Source organism: Capsicum annuum, chromosome 2 (genome assembly GCF_002878395.1).
Source record: "Capsicum annuum cultivar UCD-10X-F1 chromosome 2, UCD10Xv1.1, whole genome shotgun sequence".
Classification (NCBI taxonomy): Eukaryota; Viridiplantae; Streptophyta; class Magnoliopsida; order Solanales; family Solanaceae; genus Capsicum; species Capsicum annuum.
In genome coordinates this window covers 59,248,826-59,270,122 of record NC_061112.1, presented here as the reverse complement: position 1 = coordinate 59,270,122, position 21,297 = coordinate 59,248,826, and positions in this window count along the sequence as shown.

The window sequence follows — 21,297 nt, the reverse complement described above, 5'->3', positions numbered from 1 at the left end:
CTATTAACTTCTCAAGGATTAAAATCATGGGGTATAGACCTAGCTACAATTTCTCAAGAAAACATGTAAAAATTATGTCATTAGACTCTCAATTCATGGAAAACATCAAAATATTGCAATCAATAATAATGGGTGAAAAACCCTAATTCAAATTTATGTAAAATCTAATAGATTGCAGAAAATCATAGTTTAAATAAGCCTTTGAGCACAAGGATGAAAGGATTTCCCTTGTTCAAAACCCCACATACCTTAGATGATGAAATTGGATGAACTGCTCTAAACTCTTCTTCTTACTCTTGAGATAGGGTTCTTGCAACCCTTAAACTTGGGGAACTCAAATCTCAACTCAATTTGTTGAATCTATGGTGAGTTCTTTGATTTCTTAGAGAAGGGTTTTAGATTTGCTCTTGAGGGAGAAACCCTATCCTTTGGATGTTTTGGGAGATAATGAGACTATCCAGTTCATTTGGAATATATATAAGGGTTAAAAGGGAAAAAACCCAAATGCCCTTTGTTAAAATGAGTTAAAACACTGAACGGGGGCTGCGACAGTCAAAGCGACGGTCCGTCGCAAGTCCGATGGTCCATCAGGTCATCTGTCACACGTTGGCCAGGAATGGGAGACACTGCCTTGATACAACGGTCGGAGTGATGGTTTGTCGCAAGTCTGGCGGTCCGTCGGATCGTCCGTCGTACGATGGCTAAGGTGAGGTCACATTGCCTCAACACGATGGTCCCAGCGACGGTCCATCGCATCCTTAACGGTCCATCATTTTAGTTGTTGCACTTGGGCTGGAAAAGCGGGTTACTACCTTGGTTACAACGGGCCGAGCGATGGTCCATCGCAGACTCGATAGTCTGTCTGATCATTCGTCGCACTTGGGCGGTTCCAACAACTCTCGATAAAATATCCATAACTTCTCACCTCGATACTGGATTTGGACGAAATTGGTATTATTGGAAAGCTAATTTAATTCTCTACATGAAAAAAAGTCAAATTTGAAAAAATTCTATATGGTTTAAGCACCAATCACTTAGGAAGTCACTTCTCAATCTTTTAGGGATAGAATTATACTTCACTTGACACGCTCTAAGGCTCGGACTACGAGGGAACTTTGCGGGGTCTTAAAATATCTCCCTCTTGGAAACATTCATCCTCGAATGTCGCTAGTTAGACTAGGAACACAGGAAAAATAAAGTAAATATAGCTGAATCTCTCTAAACTCTTGAATACCTTAGAAATTGTAAGAACTCATGCAAGAATGGATACATAGCTGCACTTTAGATTAGAAGGGCTGAATTAAGGAAGAATAATACTTTCAGATTGCCCTGAACTTACGGAAAAGAGGTGTGGGTACCTGACTCACTTGTCTGCTTCTGCCTTCCAAGTTGCACCCTCAACAGACTGGTTTCGCCCCAAAACTTTGACCAAGGGAACTTCTTTGTTTCTTAGTCTACGGATCTGAAAATTTAGGATCTCAACAGGAATCTCATCGAAGGAAAGACCATTCTGAATATCAGCATTCTCTAAGGGATCTACTATAATGGAATCACCAATATGCTTTTTATGCATGGATATGAAAAACAGGATGAACAACTGACAAATCTGCAGGCAACTCAAGACTCTATATGGGCCAACATAATGGGGACTAAGCTTTCCTTTCTTACCAAACCTCTTCACCCCTTTCATAGGTGAAATCTTCAAGTACACCAAATCACCCACCTTAAACTCAAGATCTCTTCTCCTCACATCGACATATGACTTTTGATGACTATGACCGATCTTCAACCTCTCTCTAATTAACTTAACTTTCTCCATAGCCTCAAACACTGCATCAGGGCCAGTCACGACAGCTTTACCCACTTCAAACCAACCTATGGGTAATCTACATCTTCTACCATACAAGGCCTCAAATGGTTCCATCCCGATGCTAGCATGGTAACTATTGTTATAGGCAAACTCCATCAATGACAAATGCTTATCCCAACTACCTTTGAGGGTCAAGAGTACACGCCCGCAACATATTCTCTAGGGTCTGAATGGTCCTCTCAGCCTGATCATCTGTCTGCAGGTAAAAAGCAGAACTCAAAAAAACTTGGGTACCAAGACCCTACTGAAATGCCCTCCAAAATTGAGAAATAAATTGAGTGCCCCTATCCGAAATGATGGATGATGGAACTTCATGCAGCCTGACTAACTCCCAGATATAAAATCTAGCATAATCCTCAGTTGTATAAGATGTATGCATGGGCAATAAATGCGCGAACTTAGTCAGCCTATCCACAACAACCCAAATTGAATCATGATGACGACGCGAAAGAGGCAACCTGGTCATGAAGTCCATATTCACCATCTCCCACTTCCAAGTAGGTATACCAAACTCATGCATCACACCACCAGGTCTTTGGTGCTTTACCTTAACTTGTTGGCATGTTGTACACTTTGCTACGAATTTGGCTATATAATTCTTCATACCATTCCACCAATAGATTTACCGCAAGTCACAGTACATCTTTGTAGTGTCGGGATGAATAGAATACCGCACGCCATGCACTTCAGCCATAATCCTGTGGCTCAGATCATCAACACATGGAAAAGACAATCTACCTTGAACTCTCAATACGCCATCTCCCCCTTAGGAGAAAACTTCTACCTTTTGGTCCTTAATTGTCCCCTTCAGTCTGACCAAACTAGGATCCTTATCTTGCTTCTTCTTCACTTTTGAAACTAAATAGGATTCGGAACTACTCTGCACCAAAGTACTTCCCTCAGCTGAATCAAGCAACCTAACACCTAATCTAGCCAAATAATGTACATCATGAGATAACTCTTTCTTACCTTCTTCTACATGGGCAACACTACCATAGACAACCTGCTTAAGGCATCTGCCATCACATTGGCCTTGCTTGGGTGATACAACACACTCATATCATAGTATTTCAACAACTACAACCACCTCCTCTGCCTAAGATTCAACTCCCTCTGAGTAAACACATACTGTAGACTCTTATGATCTGTAAACACATCAACATAGACACCATAAAGATAATGTCTCCAGATTTTCAAAGTAAAGACCACAAGAGCTAACTAAAGATCATGGGTTGGGTAATTCTTCTCATGCAACTTTAACTGTCTAGAGGCGTAGGCTATAACCTTACCTCTTTGCATCAACACATAATCCAAACTAATTCTAAAGGCATCAAAATACACTACAAAACCATCTGTACTATCAGGCAAAGTCAACACAGGGGCGAAAACAAGTCGAGTCTTTAACTGCTATAAACTCTTCTCATAAGAATCTGACTACTGGAACTGAACTTTCTTTTGGGTCAACCGGGTCATGGGAGATGTAATAGAAGAGAAACCCTCAACAAAGCGATGGTAGTAGCCTAATATACCTAAGAAAATCCTAATGTCAGATGGAGAGATAGGTCTAGTCCAATTTCTTACAGCTTTTATGTTTTGGGGAACAACTCTAATACCTTCGGCTAAAACAACATGACCTAAAAAGGCTGCAGACCTTATCCAAAATTCACACTTACAGAATTTGGTGAACAACTGGTGATCTCTAAGAGTTTGCAAGACAACTCTAAGGTGATTTGCATGGTCATTCTCATTATGGGAGTACACAAGGATGTCATCTATGAAGACAACGAATAACATATCGAGATATTCCTTGAATACTCAATTCATGAGGTCTATGAAGGCTGCTGGGGCATTGGTTAGCTCGAAAAATATGACTAGAAACTCAAAGTGACCATAGCAGGTTCGAAAAGTTGTGTTTAGAATATCACATTCCCTAACTTTAAGCTGGTGATAGCCGAATATAAGGTGTATCTTGGAGAAATAACTTGCACCTTACAACAGATCAAACAGGTCATCGATTCACAAAAGAGAATACTTATTCTTAACGGTGACCTTGTTAAGCTGACGATAGTCAATGCACATACGCAAAGAACTATCTTTCTTTCGCACGAATAAGATAGGTGCGCCCCAAGAAGAAATACTGGGCCTTATGAAACCTTTGTCTAAAAGATCTTTGAGTTTCTCTTTCAACTCTTTAAGCTCAGTAGGTGCCATACGGTCTGGAAGAATAAAAATAGGATGAGTATCGGGAAGAAGGTCAATCTCTAATGCTATCTCTGTATCGAGAAATACCCCTGGGAGATCTTCCAAAAAAACATCTAAAAAATCATTAACAATATCGACTGACTGAATAGTTGGAGCCTCGGACTTAGTGTATTTGACTCTAACTAGGTGATAAATACAACCCTTAGATATTAGCTTTCTGGCTTTGAAATAGGAGATAAAATGACTCTTGGGAGATACCAAACTCCTGGACCACTCAAAAGATAGTTCATCAGGAAATTGAAACTTGACCACATAGGTACGATAATCTATAGATACATAACAAGAATGAAGACAATCCATACCCATAATAAGGTCAAAATTCACTATGTATAACTTTATCCAATCTGCAAGTATGAACCTATAAAGAACAGTAATAGGATAATCTTTGTACACTTGTTTAACAATAACTAACTCCCCTATTGGTGTAGAAACTAAGAAAGGCTCAAAAATATTTTCAAGATTCATTTTGAAATTCACAGCTACAAGTGGGGTCACATAAGAGAGACTTGACCCGGGGTCCAACAACACATAGACATCAAAACAAAAAATACGGAGCATACCAATAACAACATCGGGAGAGGCCTCCTGCTCTTGATGTGATGGTAAGGCATAGAATCTGTTCTGGCGCTGACCACCAGTAGTTCTATATGAAGCACCCTAAGCAGAGGCGGGATGGGGTATAGGAGTTGGTGCACTAGTAGCCTGTGCCTGAGGTCGGGCATCTCTGTTCCCCTATCTAGCATAAGGACAATCTCTAAGTTATGGCCCTGCTTGCCATAACCAAAACAACCCCTCAGATCTACGAAATACTCACTGGATTGATCCCTACCATATTTAGCACAAGAAGGATAACGGGGCCTGTTACCAATATTGTTCTGCGACCTAGACATAAAAGACCTGCCCCCTTGCTCCTGCCTGCCTCTAGGCATGGGAGAACTAGCTAATAAATTTGCTGGTATAGATGGATATCTCAAAAAATGAGTGCGGTTCCCTCCATAGAACCTAGGTTAGCTATACTCATGCTGCTCAGATCTAGCCCTCTTGTTACTTCTCACTCAATCTCTCTCCCTAATCTTATCTACCTCTATCTGTTGGGAATACATCATTAACCTAGCCAGATCCATATCTCTATGTAGTATTGTAGTCCTATACTCCTTCAGTACAAAACTAGAAACACCTGTCACAAACTTGCTCATACTAGCCCGAGTGTTAGAAATCAAATCAGGAGCATACTTGGCCAACTGATTGAACTTCAAGCTGTACTCTTTAACAGTCATGGAGCCCTGTCTTAAGTTCATAAACTCTTCAATCTTTGCCTTCCTCATCTCAACAGAAAGAACATGTCTAAGAATGCATCTTGGAATACCTACTAAGTCATAGGAGCGACATTCTTCCCTCTACCCTTCCTCTATGATACAACCCAGTCATAAGCAATGTCCCTAAGCCGGTAGGACACAAACTCAATACTTTCTTCCTTAGAAATATGCATCACCTGTGTGATCGTTCTCACCTCCTCAAGGTACAACTGTGGGTCCTCATCTACCTTACACCCACAAAACTCTGGCGGATTCATCCTTATGAAATCACGAATTCTAGCCGTGGCTACATCTCCTCCCTGCTAATTAGCAACTGCAGCCTGGTTATTGGCCCAAACATTGATGGTGACTATTTGGGATAACTCCTAAAAAGACAATCGAAACTCAGCATGAGACATCGTCTCATTCAAAGGGTCAACAAGTGGGGGATGCTTATTATTGTTTCCATGGAGATTCACTCTTCAGGGAGGCATTTTATGAAAATAGAAGACCACGAATTATTAGATGAGAGGGACAACTACAGGGATGATAGAATCTAAAAGAAGAAACAACTTTTTCCTAAAATATCTTGTAGCCTCTCGCTAATAAATATGGCGTGCTATACACAGATTATCAAAACTCTACTCAACGCGGTTTGTCAGACTCCCTAGGACTTCTTAAAACCTTAGGCTCTGATACAAAGTTTGTAACGACCCAAAATTGCCTCTCGGGACATCACATGGTGCTTATGTCTACAAGTAGCCCCAAGCTAACCCTTTAAGCCTGTTTTTAGTAATAACACTCATTTCAACATGAAATAATTCAAACACTAGCATAGTCATATCATATGAAAGGAAATACGGAGAAAATGCTTGGTCTAAACAACCATAATACTGGACACCTCAACACAACCACAATCTGATAACTAGTCTGACAAAGCCTCTACTAATCCATGAACTAGAGAGCCATTAGGACAGGTCCCCAACTGACTCAAAATGAATTAAAGTAATAACATAGTCTCTCAAATACTGAAACGTCTGGCGATGGGTCCTCGAACCATGAGGACTCACCACTGTAGAGATGTAGACAGAGGTACTCAAAAGTCACTAACGAGGCTGGGATTGAGCACCTAAACCTACATTATAAGACAATATAGCACATGGACGTATATGTGGATCAGCACTTGGGAATGTACTGAGTATGTGGGGGTGCATGCATTTATATAAAACAACATCAATACTCTTTAATCAAATACTGCATGTAATAAGTAATGACTCACATGGCTTGAATAAGTATAAAATACAAAGATCATGAATCATGTAAAATGGACCATATAACACAATCTCGTGAGTCATTATACTATTAGCTTTGAAATTTGTACTCTTCTCGTATTCTCATTACTCAAGGCTAAAGGAAACTTTAAGCAATACTTTCAACTCATGCATATGTCTCATGGAGGGTAAAACTTCTTCAATGCTCAAGAGCTCATAACTCTTTTGAACTCAAATACTTGGAATTCAAAATCATATAACTTTGGAACATACTTGAAGGCATTTCATTCACGTTATGAAAAATCTCATTTCAAGCTGTAGGAAAAAATACTCATATCAAGGGAAAGTATTTTAGTTTTAAAAGAAAATATCTTATCTCAATGGAAAATACTTTAGTTTAGGGAGTAACTGATCTCGAAGTTTAAATGTCAAGGGAGGTTCTCTTAACCGACATAAATCATGCGAGCTACATAGAGTCCAACGTCTTGTCCTCCTAAGGAAGAGATCTCACGTTGGGGAGAGGCGTCATACTCTTGCCATGGAGTATAACTTAGGTCCAGTGATCACTAAACAAACTCAGCCTTGAGCCCAATATCAACTCGTCCTTAGGCCCAATAATAATCATAAACTCGGCCTCAGGCCAAACCTACGGTGGCTCATAGTTTTGGGGTAAGAAACCATAGTAACTTAATCGCTCAGTGCTAAATACTACTCCCTTTAGATTATCTGCACTCATCTCGTAAAATTCCATTTTTAGAAATAATCTCATGGTTCACCACGAACCCAATAATCAAATTTGTAATATCATGAAGTAGAGTGGATTTCAAAACTCAATGACCTTTAGGTCAAAACATTTCTCAATAATCTCAGAACACTCAAATCATGGGTGCTTATAGCATAATAGTTCATAAAATCTCAAGTCTCAAGTAGGGCTTAATAACCCATAATTTAATCTCAAGTTAAATCTCATCAAAAGTATAATAGATAGCATATAGATTCATAACTCATGTAGAAATCTAGAAATTTTAGCAATTTGTCTCAAAATCTCAACATACTCATAGACTTCAATATCTCAAACATTTCAACTATTAACTTCTGAAGGATTAAAATCATAGGGTATAAACCCAGCTGCAATTTCTCAAGAAAATGTGTAAAAATCTTATCATTAGACTCTCAATTCATGGATAACATCAAAATATTGCAATCAATAATAATGGGTGAAAAACCCTAATTCAAGTTTATGTAAAATCTATTAGATTGCAGAAAATCATAGTTTAAATAAGCCTTTGGGCACAAGGATAAAAGGATTACCCTTGTTCAAAACCCCACATACCTTAGATTATGAAATTGGATGAACAAGTTGGCTCTAAACTCTTTTTCTTATTCTTGAGAGAGAGTTCTTGCAACCCTCTTAACTCAATTTTTTGAATCTATGGTGAGTTCTTAGATTTCATGGAGAAGGGTTTTAGATTTGCTCTTGAGGGAAAAATCCTAGCCTTTGGATGTTTTCGGAGATAATGAGGCTATCAGGTTTGTTTGGAATATATATAAGGGTTAAAAGGGAAAAGACCCAAAATCCCATTGTTAAAACAAGTTAAAACACTAAACGGGGGCTACAATGATCGAAGTGATGGTTCGTCGCAAGTTCGATGGTCTGTTGGGTTATCTATCGCATGTTGGCCAGGAATGGGACACACTGCCTTGATGTGATAGTCGGAGCGATGGTCCATTAGAAGTCCAATGGTCTATCGGATCATCCATCACACGATGGCCAGGGTGAGGCCACACTGCCTCAACATGATGGTCCCAGCGGTGATCCATTGCATTCTTGACGGTCCGTCATTTTGGCCATCACACTTGGGCCATCAAAAGGGGTTAGTTCCTTGTTTGCGACCGTCTGTCGCAGACTCGATGGTCCATTAGATCGTCACTTGCACCTGGGCGGTTCCAACAACTCTCGATAAAAAGGCCATAACTTCTCACCCCTATACCAAATTTCAACAAAATTGGAATTGTTAGAAAGATAATTCAATTCTTTACATGAAAAAAAGTCAAATTTGAGAAAATTTTATATGGTTTAAGCACCAATCACTTGAGAAATCACTTCTTAATCTTTTAGGGTCAGAATTACACTTCACTTGACACGCTTTAAGGCTCGGACTACGAGGGAACTTTACGGGGTCTTACACCTTTACAGTGAACTCACTTGCAGATCAGTATACTAAACAAAATAGATTATATTTAAATTGATAAGAAAGTAAGCAAGTAATTTAAAAAAGAACATACAAATTTATCCATATTCGGAACACCAATGTGGTGCCTACTTCCAGTCCCCTTGGGTTTCAAAGTGTCCTTAGAAATTTTCAACATAGAGTTATAGTAAAGATGTAGTGAACAAGTGCTGAAGATTATTTTATTTTTCAAATCTTGCTACACAGCCTCAGCTGGTATAACTAAGTTGTCTCGATCTTATACTTTTCTAACTATTGTAAACTTAAGAACTACAAAGCATTATTGAGACTAAAGAATGAGACACACAATGAATTTCCTGTGAAATTGTGAGAAGTCATCATTCTTCATTCTTTTCTTTTTTATAGCCTTTAATCGATACTGCTGCTTAGCTCTGAAAGGAAATGAAACACCTTGGGTTTTGACCCTTAGAAAAATTTCTTAATTTTTGGCTTTTGAACATCATATGATTTGGGGTACTTCTTGTATAATGGGGTACGGTTTGGTTGGTTGGGTCGTATGGCAACTAGTGTAGGTTGGTTGATTTTTTTCAAGGTACAGTTGGATCATACTAGTCGTATCTTAGGTTACTATTGGTAAGATGTCAATCGTATATTGCCCTAAGTTTAGTCTCGATGATTCTATTCGGTCTAGGGTACAATTTTGATGGTACTAACCGTATGGTTGGGTACGGTTTGTCTTGGGTAGTCGTATGTTGGAAAGTGTTGGGGTCCAAGTTGAGGCCTAAGGTCTGAGATAGGGGTACCACTCATACCATAGGTTACGGTTGGGGTGGGAAGGCCGTACCCTCCTGCAGGAGTTTTATGCAGTTAAAGTTGGGGGTAATCTTGACATTTTTCCTCATAACCTCTTAAGGCCCCATGACTTGTAACTCTCTTGGTATATCATTTACCCTAATATTCTAATCTTAAACATTTATAAACTCTCTCAAATTTTCTTAAAGGATCTTGTATTGATGAAGGCTAGGGTTTAATTAATAGGATCAATTTGGGGCTTACAAGGGTGATTTCTCTCTGTCATCTTTGTAATCTAAGGCATGTACTCCTCCCTCATTATTAGTTCCAACTAGAGGTATTTTTTATGAATTTTTTCATGGCATAATTGTTGTATGGTTTCAGGTTTTCAATTATATGTTTGGGGTTTTGGTTATAATGGTTGGTTATGGTTTTCCCATATCTTTAACTTATGGTTTTCATATTATAATGGTGATTTAAACGTTTGGTTACATAGGAATTGTTAATTTGTACTTGGTTTTGGCTTTGGAAACACTATGCCCTTAATATGTTTGATAAAATGCCTATGAGAATGTTTTTGGTTAAATTATTGGACTTTCATTAAACTATTGCATGGTATAACTTGGCAATGGAACCCTAAATGGTTTAAATAGTTTGGAATATTTAAATGGTAAGTTCTGGGTAGGTATGGTTGGTCTAATTAAAAGCCTTGTGGGGTACAAAGGAATCCCCCAAGAAACTTTATAATGAACATCTTGTGGGGTACATGGGATTCCCCCAAGTCAACTTGATAATGTAATATATGGGTACATGGGAATCCCTTTACTTAAAAGGGATGGCTAAGGACATTTCTTGCAAGCTGTAGTTGGTATGATGATACCACTACTTATAGCCTTAGTTATTAATAAATAGAATTGGTGGTTTGGTCGTATGATAATGGTTTTAATTACCAATAATGGTGGGGTATGATAGCTAATCGTGAAGGTGTTATTCCAATGGATGGACATTGAAAACTCATATTTTTCGATATAAAGATTGGTCATGACGACTATATATGATACTTACGTGGTACACGGGAATCCTCTAAGTACACTTTTACATATATATCATGGAGAGTGAAGGGTACTCAGAAACCCCCTACTCCTATGGTATCTCCAGTTTATTTGGCTACATGCATCGAGGCCTATTTAGGAGGTTACACTGGACCTATATAGCCTATGGGTGATTATATGATAGTTAAGCTACACATACCTAGGTTAATAGTTTAAAAGGTATGCAAAACCTGATTCTCTTTCCCAACATGGATATATATTTATATATGTATGGTTATGAATGCATATGGTTGGTTTGCTTAGTTTTAAAGGTTGGAATTATTTTATCCTTATCCTTAGTACTTGCTAGCATTCACCCACTAACCTATCTTCAAGCGGCTTTATCCCCACGTGCTACAGAAACCGACCCTTCTACTTTGCTTACTTAGTAATTGAATTTGGGATCAGCTTGATTGGATTGAAGTGGTGAGCTTTCATATTTTGGAAGGCTCCATTTTATGTCATGGATTTCTTTACTTACTTTAGCTATCTTATAGACTATGATTTTGGATATGGTTGGGGTTATGTCCTGGTTGAATATTATTTTACTTTTGTTTAGAGGCTTTGTGGGAGTACTATGGGTTGGTATGGGCGGTGTCGATATTGGTAGTGGAATTGGTATTGAGTTTGATAATTATTGACTATATTTGATTATTGATTGTTCCCTTTTATTTTGAATTATATATATTTATATTTAGAATTCATTTGGGTATGGAATGTATGGATTTGTTTATGGTATGGTTATTGGTTGGGTTATGAATGGTTAAAATTGTTTAGGTTGGTCATGGACATGGACCTATCCCAGAGTTTGGATTTGTACAAATATGCTATCTTGTAATATGTTTGGAATATGTCTGACTCAAGGTATGCATTTGGCAGTTAGATTGGGTATCGAGGGTTGTCCCTAGTCCAAGATGGACTTGGGATGCCCATTTCGATATGGACTTGGTTCTAGTCGTGTCAAGTTGGTATTAGAGATTTAGGTTCACAGTTAATTAAGAGTCCACAAAGTTGTGTTGAGTAGACTCTCTTTTAGGGGTATGTAGCGCACCACACTCATAAAGGAGAGACTACAAGGCATTTAGGAACTGTTTCTCTTTCTTGTGATCTATTTTCAAGTTTTGGAGTCAAAGTCCTAGAATATTTTCTAATTCCTATTTTTTCGCCTTTAAGATCATGTCTTGATGATCTGAAGTGTACGAAAACTCCTCTGTCCCAACTGGGGACAATGTTAATGGGATATACTCTACTCATGGGATACATACTCGATCTAGGGGTCCTGTCCCTGATATTTCTAGAGTCCCACCGATTCCCTATAGTCTTCCTCAGTCTAATGTGATGAATGTTGAGTATCATCAATTGATTTATATGATTTATCAGTTGGTAGCTTCTCAGGCTGAGTATGAGGCATCTGATACTCTATCTTCTAAGGCCACAAGGGTTGCACAGTTCATGAGGTTGAGTCCTTCTACTTTCACTGGTATTAAGGTGGAGAAAGATCCTCAGGGTTTTCTAGATAAGATGGAAAAGATCTTAAGGGTGATGCAACCCATGAATCTGTAAATGGTGAATTTTTCTATCTACCAGCTATGGGATGTGGCGTACCAATGGTACCAAGAATGGGATAGGGGTGAGAGGTTATGTGGATGAGTCTTCTTTATGGGAAACTATCTCTAATGCATTTCTAGACCGCTTTTTTCTCAGGAGTTGAGGGAAGCCAAAGGGAGAAAAATTTTAATTTAAAATAGGGGTAAATGATGGTCAAGGAGTATGCCTTGAAGTTTCACTAGTTATCTCGTTATTCTCTAAAGATGGTGTTAGATATGAGGGACAAGATGAGAAAGTTCACCTCAAGACTATCTTGTAAGTTGATCCTTAAAATCAAGACTGCCTTGTTGATCAAGAAAATGGATATCTCTAGGTTGTGGTTCATATGAAATAGGTGAAGGAGAAAAAAGAGATAGTAGGTTGAGGTAGGGGAAAGATGGGGTAAGAAGTTTAGGTTCTTAGAGCAGGATGGACAACAACAAAGTAGAAGGGATGGTGGTAAGCGGCCAAAGAAAAAGTGAGGGAGTTATGGTTCTTTCTCTACAGTTAGTGCTCCCTACCCAAAAAAGTTAGGTGCTAGGCGTCAGTAGGGTGGAGTTAAATTCAGGGCACAGGGTCTCTAATCTCAGGCTAGTAGGCTTCAATCGGCTTCATCATGTCCTTCTTATAGGTTTTATAGTCAGTTATATCAAGGTTTCTATGATGAAAGAAGGGACAAGTGTATGGTCATCTAGGCCATATGATTAGAAATTATCTGGTTGTAAGGGTGCTTTAGAAGCGAACAAGGTTTTGGTTGCCTCTTCATCTGCTCCTGCACCAAAGGGTGTTGCTTCTGCATCTATTTCTACTTCAGAATACTGGCATAGGCCAGAATTATTTATATGCTCTAGCATCCCGACAAGAGTTTGAGGCATCTCCTGATGTCGTGACTGGTACGTTATAAAAATTTTCTTTTGATGTGTATTGTTTACTTGATCAGGGGTTTTCTCTCTCTTATATGACCCTATTTGTGGCTGTGTATTTTGGTTTTGATCCTGAGGTTATTTCAGATCTTTTTTCTATTTTTACCCTCGATAGGTGACTCTGTAATTGATAAAAGAGTCTATAGGGGGTGTGCGGTATTTTTTGTAGTAAGAAGACTTTAGTGGATTTGTTTGAATTAGATATGGTGGATTTTGATATTATTCTGGGTTGGATTGGTTACATTTGTGCAACACGTCCTTAGATTGTCAAACTCATAAGGTTATTTTTAAGTTCCCTGGTGAACTAATTATTGAATGGGAGGGTGTTTCCTTAGCTCCAAAGGGGAGGTTTATATCATAACTTAGGGCTTTGAGATTAATCTCCAAAGGATGTCTCTATCTTTTTTTTCGAGTTAAAGGCTTTAACATGGAAGGTCCTTTTTAATATTCAATTCAGGTGGTGAATAAGTTTCTCAAGTTCTTTCTGGATGATCTTCCTGGTGTTCCTCCGAATAGGGATATTAATTTTGGGATTGATTTAGTTCCAGACACTTGCTCAATATCTATTTCTCCTTATAGAATGGCTTCGACTGAGTTGAGGGAACTCAAGGAGAAACTTAAGGATATTTTGGATAAGGTTTTCTTCCATCCCAGTGTATCCCCGTGGGGTGCACCATGTTATTCATACGTAAGAAGGATGGCTTCCTTCAGATGTGCATTAACTATCGACTATTAAATAAGGTGATAGTTAAGAACAAGTATCCTCTTCCAAGGTTAGATGACTTATTTGGTCAATTGCAAGGTGCCAAATTCTTTTCTAAGATAGATTTTTAATCTGGGTATCAACATCTTAAGATTAAGGAGGTATATATCCCTAAGATAGCATTCTGTACTCGGTATGGGCACTTTGAGTTCTTGGTTATGTTATTTGGTTTGACCAATGCCCTGGTGGAATTCATGGATTTGATGAACAGGGTCTTTTGGTAGTTTCTGGATCTATTTATGATTGTGTTCATTAATGACCGTCTGGTGTACTCTAAGAGTGAGGTGGATCATATCAATCACCTTCATGTGGTATTGCAGGACTTGAAAAAGCAGCAGTTATATGCCAAATTCTCAAAATATGAATTCTAGTTGAACGTTGTCACTTTTTTGGGTCATATTATTTCTAGCGAGGGGATAATAGAAGATCCACAAGAGATTGCGGTGGTTAGGAAATGTCCTAGACACATGATTCCAACTAATATTCAGAGCTTCTTGGGTTTGGCTGGGTATTATGGGAGGTTTGTGGAAAGTTTTTTAACTATAGCTGCCTTATTGACTAAGTTGACTCAGAAGAAGGTAAAGTTCTCTTGGTTGGATGCTTGTGAGGGTAGTTTTAAGAAGATGAAAGTAACTTCAGCTTCGATTTTGACTTTGCCTGAAGGTAACGAGGGGTTTATGGTTTATTGTGATGCATCCTGGGTGGGACTTGGTTGTGTTTTGATACATCATGGTAAGGTAATAGCCTATGCTTCTCGGAAGTTGAAGGTGCATGATAGGAACTATCCTACGCTTGATTTGGAACTTTTAGCGGTGGTGTTTTCATTGACAATCTGGTGGCACTATTTGTATGGAGTGCACGTGTACATTTTTTCTGATCATAAGAGTGCATAGTATATGTTCACTCAGAAAGAGCTTAATCTCAAGCAGAGGAGATAGATTAAGCTCCTCAAGGACTATGATATGAGTCTTCACTACAACCCATGTAAAGCTAATGTGGTTGCTGATGCTCTTAGCAGGTTGTCCATAGGGATTTTAGCGCATGTGGATAAGGAGAAGTGGGAATTAGTAAAGGATATTCACCGCTTGGCTAATCTTAGAGTTTACCTTTTGGACACCGAGAATGGTGGTGTGTTGGTACAAGAATTGGTTTAGTCATCTCTTGATGCGGAGATCAAGGAGAAGAAAATGCTAGATCCTATCCTGATGAAAATAAAGGGTGATGTAGGTGGGCAAAAGGTAATGGTATTTGAGATCAGTGGTGATGGTACCTTGCGGTACCAAGGGAAGTTATATATTTCCGATGTCGATGGTTTGCATAAGAGGATATTGGTTGAGGTACATGAATCGCGCTATGTTGTTCATCCCAGTCTGATAAAAATATATTATGATCTCAAGGAGATGTATTGATAGAATTGTATGAAGAGGGATTTGGCTGATTTTATGGCCAAATGTCTGGTGTATCAACAAGTGAAAGTTGAGCCCATGAAGCTTGAAGGATTGAATAAAGAAATTTGTTTGCCCGAATGGAAATGGGAGGTGGTCAACATAGATTTTATTACCGACCTTCCTCGGTCTTGGAATCAATTTGATTCAGTTTGGGTCATCACGGATAGGATAACAAAGTCGACTCACTTTCTACCAGTGAGGACTAAATTTTCGGCTGAGGATTATGTGAGGTTGTATCTTCACGAGATTATGAAGATGTATTAGGTACCTATTTCGATTATCTCTGATTGTGGTATGCAATTTTTATGTCACTTCTAGCGATCTTTTTAGAAAGAGTTGGGGACTAAGGTTAGTTTGAGTACTGCTTTCCACCCACAGATGGATGGTCAAGTAGAAAGGACTATTCATACGATAGAGGATATGCTTCATGAATTGTGATTGACTATGGTGGTAATTAGGTTGAGCATCTACCTTTGGTAGAGTTCGCTTACAATAATAGTTACCATTCTAGCATTGGGATGGCTTTTTTTGAGGTATTGTATGGTAGGAGGTGTAGATCTCCTATCGGGTTGTTTGAGTTTGGTGAGGCAGATATGTTTGGCCCAAGTTTGGTTTATCAGGCTATAGAAAAGGTAAAGGTGGTTCGAGATAGGCTTAAGGCTTCCCAAAGTCACCAAAAGTCCTATGCAGATGCAAGGCGTAGGAACTTGGATTTTGAGGTTGGGGATAGGGTGTTCCTAAAGGTGTATCCCATAAAAAGAGTAATATGATTTAGGAAAATAGGGAAGACCAGTCCCTTATATGTTGGTCCATATATAGTTTTGATAAGGGTTGGTAATATTGCATATGAATTGGAGTTGCCTTCTAGTTTAATCTCCATTCATCTGGTATTCCATGTCTCTATGTTGAAAAAGTGTATAGGTGATCCTTTATCGTTTGTTCCTTTGGAAGGATTGGGTATCTCAATTCTCTGTCTTATGCAGATATCTCAATTGCATCTTGGATAGGCAAGGATATAGCCTCAGTTAAGGTTCTATGGTGGAACCACAAGGTGGAAGAGGCTACTTGGGAAGCAAAAGAGGACATGAAGTCCAAGTATTTGCATTTGTTTTCAGTTCTGGATATTTATGCAAAAGGTATGTATTTTTAATCACAACTTTATTTCCTAACTTGGTTAAAGGAAAATTTGAGTTCCTTGCATCTTTGTTTTCTTTCTTTGTAAAGGTAAGAGTAGAGGCGTCTAGGGGTATAAATCGTGCTTATACTACCTTGTCTGTCATTCGGGGATGAATGATCCTAGTGGAGTAGACTGAAACACCCTGGGCTTTGAACCTTAGAAAAATTTCTCAATTTTTGGCATCTGGACATCATACGACTTAGGGTACTTCTCATATAATAGGGTGCGGTTTGGTTGGTTGGGCCGTATGGTAACCAGTGTGGGTTGGTTCGTTTCTGTCTAAGGTACTGTTGGATCATACTAGTCATATCTTAGGCTACTAATGGTAAGATGTCAATTGTATGTTGCCCTAAGTTTAGTCTAGGTGATTCTATTCTATATAGGGTGCGATTTCATGGCACTAATCGTATGGTTGGGTATGGTTTCGCATGGGTGGTCATATGTTTGACAGTGTTAGGGTCCAAGGTGAGGCCTAGGGTATGAGATAGGGGTACTACTCATATCATAGGGTACAGTTGGGGTGGGGTGGTCATACCCTCTTACGAGAGTTTTGTGCAGTTAAGTTGAGGGTAATCTGGAAATTTCACCTCTTAAGGACCCACGACTTATAACTCTCTTGGGACATCATTTACCCAATTATTCTAATCTTAAACACTTAGAAACTCTTTCAAATTCTCTCAAAGGCCCTTGGGTTGAGGAAGGCTAGGGTTTCATCAATAGGATCAATTTAGGGCTTACAAGGGTGATTTCTTTCCACCATCTTAGTAATCTAAGGCATGTACTCCTCCCTCATTGTTTGTTCCAACTAAAGGCATGTTTTATGAATTGTTTTCATGGCATAATTGTTGTACGATTTTGGGTTTTCAATTATATGTTGGGGTTTTTGGTTATAATGGTTGGTTATGGTTTTCCTATGTCTTTTACTTATGGTTTTCATATTATAATGGTGATTTGAACATTTGGTTCAATGGGAATGGTTAATTTGTACTTGGTTTTGGCTTTGGAAACACTATTCCCCTAACATGTTTGATAAAATGACTATGAGAATGTTTTGGTTAAATTATTGGACTTTCATTGAATTATTGCATGGTATAACTTGGTCATGGAACCCTAAATGGTATAAATTGTTTAAATGGTATGGAATGTTTAAATGGTAAGGTCTAGATGGTTATGGGTGGTCTAATTTAAAGATTTGTGGGCTACAAGGGAATCCCCCTAGCAAACTTAATAATGAATATCTTGTGGGGTACATGGGATTCCCTCAAGTCAACTTGATAATGTAATCTATGGGTACATGGGAATCCCTTTACTTAAAAAGGATGACTAAGGACTATGCTTGCAAGCTATAGTCGGTATGATGATACCACTACTTATACCCTTGGTTAATAATAAATGGATTTAGTGCTTTGGTTGAATGGTAATGGTTTTAATTGGGCAATAATCGAAGGCTGTGATAGCTAATCGTGAAGGTGTGAGTCCAATGGACGGACACTAGAAACTCATGTTTGCTGACATGAGGATTGGTTATGGGGACCATATATGACACTTACAGGGTATACGAGAATCCTCTAAGTACACTTGTACATATGTATCATGGAGTTCAAAGGGTACTCGGGAATCCCCTACTCCTGTGGTATCTTCGATTCTTGTGGCTACACATACTCAGGTCATTGGTTTTAAAAGCATGATAAACTTGGTTCCCTTTCCCGGCATGGATATATATATATTAATATATATATATATATGTATGTATGTATGTATGTATAGTTGTGAATGCATATATTTGGTTTACTTGGTTTTAAAGGTTGGCATTATTTTATCCTTATCATGAGTACTTACTAGCGTTCACCCACTAACCTATCTGCGAGCGGTTGTATCCCTATGCAATGCAAGAACCGACCCTTCTACTCCTCCTACTTAGTGATTGGATTCGAGATCAGCTCGGTTGGATTAAAGTGGTGAGCTTCCATATCCCCGAAGGCTCTATTTTATGTCATGGATGTCTTTACTTACTTTGGTCATCTTATAGACTATGATTTTGGCTATGGTTGGGGCATGTTCCAATCAAATATTTGTGGGACTACTATAGGATGGTATGGGCGGTGCTGGTATTGGTGTCGGCCTTAGTATTGGCATTGGTATTGAGGCTAATACCGGTTGACTATATTTGATTTATGATTGTTCTATTTTGTTTTGGATTATATATATTAATATTTGGAACTCATTTAAATATGCTATGTATGAATTAGTTTGTGGCATGGTTATTGGTTGGGTTATGGATGGTTAGACTTGTTTGGGTTGGTCATGGACATAGACCTATCCTAGAGTCTGTATTTATACAAATACGCTATATTGTTATATGTTTGGAATTCATTCGAGTCGAGGTATGCATTTGGTGGTTGGGTTGGGTATCGGGGATGGTCCCCCATTCTGGTTAGGCTTGGGATGCCCATTACGACAAGGCCCCGATTTGGGTCGTGTCAGGAAACCTAAGGGATTTCTTCTCAATTAAGGATTTAATTTGTCTTTTTGATTGAGAGTAATACGTTCATATTAGATACGTCTATATATTAGGCACGCCTTCACAACCATCCATGTCCATATACGATATGTCCATGAAGAGGGTATGATTTCCTTCCATGTTGCATTGTGATCTTACTGATCTTCCTTGTAATCTGGAATTCCTTTATAGTCAGCCGTGATTCTTGGTGATCTTCTTTCGATGTGTTCCAAATCTAGTCGTGATTTACTTGTCATTAAGGATTGCACAAGATGCTTTTTCCAACTCATATCTCCAGGGTAATCTTCCCCGCCTTTATTACCCTTGTAGAATATCATGTAAGTTGTTAATCATTAGTTTGTCTTTATTAAAACATATTAAATTGATATAGAAAGATAACAATCTCCCTCTTTTATATAAGGACAAATATTAAACATCAGTTGACTTACTTACAGTCAGTTGGGCTCCCCCTATTTTGCTAACTCCGTGCCTACCTTCAGTCAACTGACATTTTTGCTTCTCCATCTTTTGACGTGATCCAAAAAACAAAGCAAACAAAGCAGAGCATAGATATGCAAGATAAAATAGAGAATCATGCAGATTGATGCAATGCAAAAACAAAAAACATTGTGGTAGGACAGAACAAATTATATCCTATAATAGACCCAAAAGAAAGGGAGAGATCCCTTTTAAATTATAGTTGTTTAAGAAAATTCATCATTTCGATAGGAAATAGGTAAGAGTGTTGTGCATATTTTGATAGATTCTTCATAGGATTTCTTAACGTTTTTTGAAAAGCTTGAGTAAGAGTTCTGTACAGAATTGGAAAGTTCGTTGTTGGAGGAGTTGGTCTCATATTTGATGGTGTCTACCCTTGCAAACATTCTGGTAAACAGCTTCACATCTTCTTGTTTGATACCATCAAGAGATAATCACACTTTTCTTACGTTTGTACTTGTATCCTTACTCAACTGCAGCAGCTTAGTAGTCGACTCCTAAAGAACCAGTAACCCTTCCTCGATTGCTTTCAGCCGATCCGTAAGTACCTCAATATCCTTCATCATAGAGAGCACATGGTTAGAAATAGATTTATTTTCCTTAGGAACATCATACCGAGCCTTTGCGGAGTCTTTATTACAGCATTCATTCTCGACCAGGACATAGCCCATGCTAGTAAAGGTCTTGGAGTCATAAGTGGCTGGAACTTACACCATGGGGTAATCAGATAGGTCGATGGAATAGTGGAGGAGGACTTTGGTAATGAGCAGAACACAAGGTAAGATATTTGAGGCATATAAATCTTTAGCACTTTCTAACATGTATTTACGAAACCAAACAACTCAATTAATCTTACCCTTTGTAATCAAACAATATAACATAAATACATCCTGATATGTCACATTGCTTAGAGAACCCTTTCGAGGGATTAAGGTGGTGGCTATAATGTAAGCCAAAATCCTGTACTTGAAATAGAGGGACAATAGACGAAAGTTGGATGAAGTAATTTCAAAGAAACAACTTTTTTGGTTTCCTCAAAGCTGACCTTGAAAATTTCAAGCCAAGAGTCGTTCATATAGGGAATGGCACTAGAAAATTTTGTATCAGAAACCAATTCAAACAAGAAATCATTTAGAATGATCCTTGTTCCAAGCACCAGAGTTTCCAAAGCTCCACTATCTTGAGATAGAGGGAGATTGGCTTAAAACATGCAAATAGGATCCTCATATATCTCCAAACCATAGAGACAAAAAACCATGGGTAAACATGTGATTTAAAGAAGGAACATACATTGTAGTAAGATTTCTTTAATTAAGAAAGATTAACAATTCTTTTGGGCATAATAAGAGGACTTCTAAAGATGACAAACTTTTCCCATTGCAAGCAGGTCCAGAATTTGTGGATGTCCTCTGGTGGAAGAGAATTCGAAAGGGAGGCATCATTTTTTAATCGAGGTATTAAGACTGAGAGAGGATCATTTTTTGTTGAGAATTGATTATTGACAATGGAAGAACTCTTCGTCAAAAGACTCAGAGATGAGAATTGGGTTATGGTTATCGGATAGGCAGTATGGAAAAGACTTAGATAGGTTGGCCATTAAGCGAGTTTGGGTCATAGAAAGAGAGTGC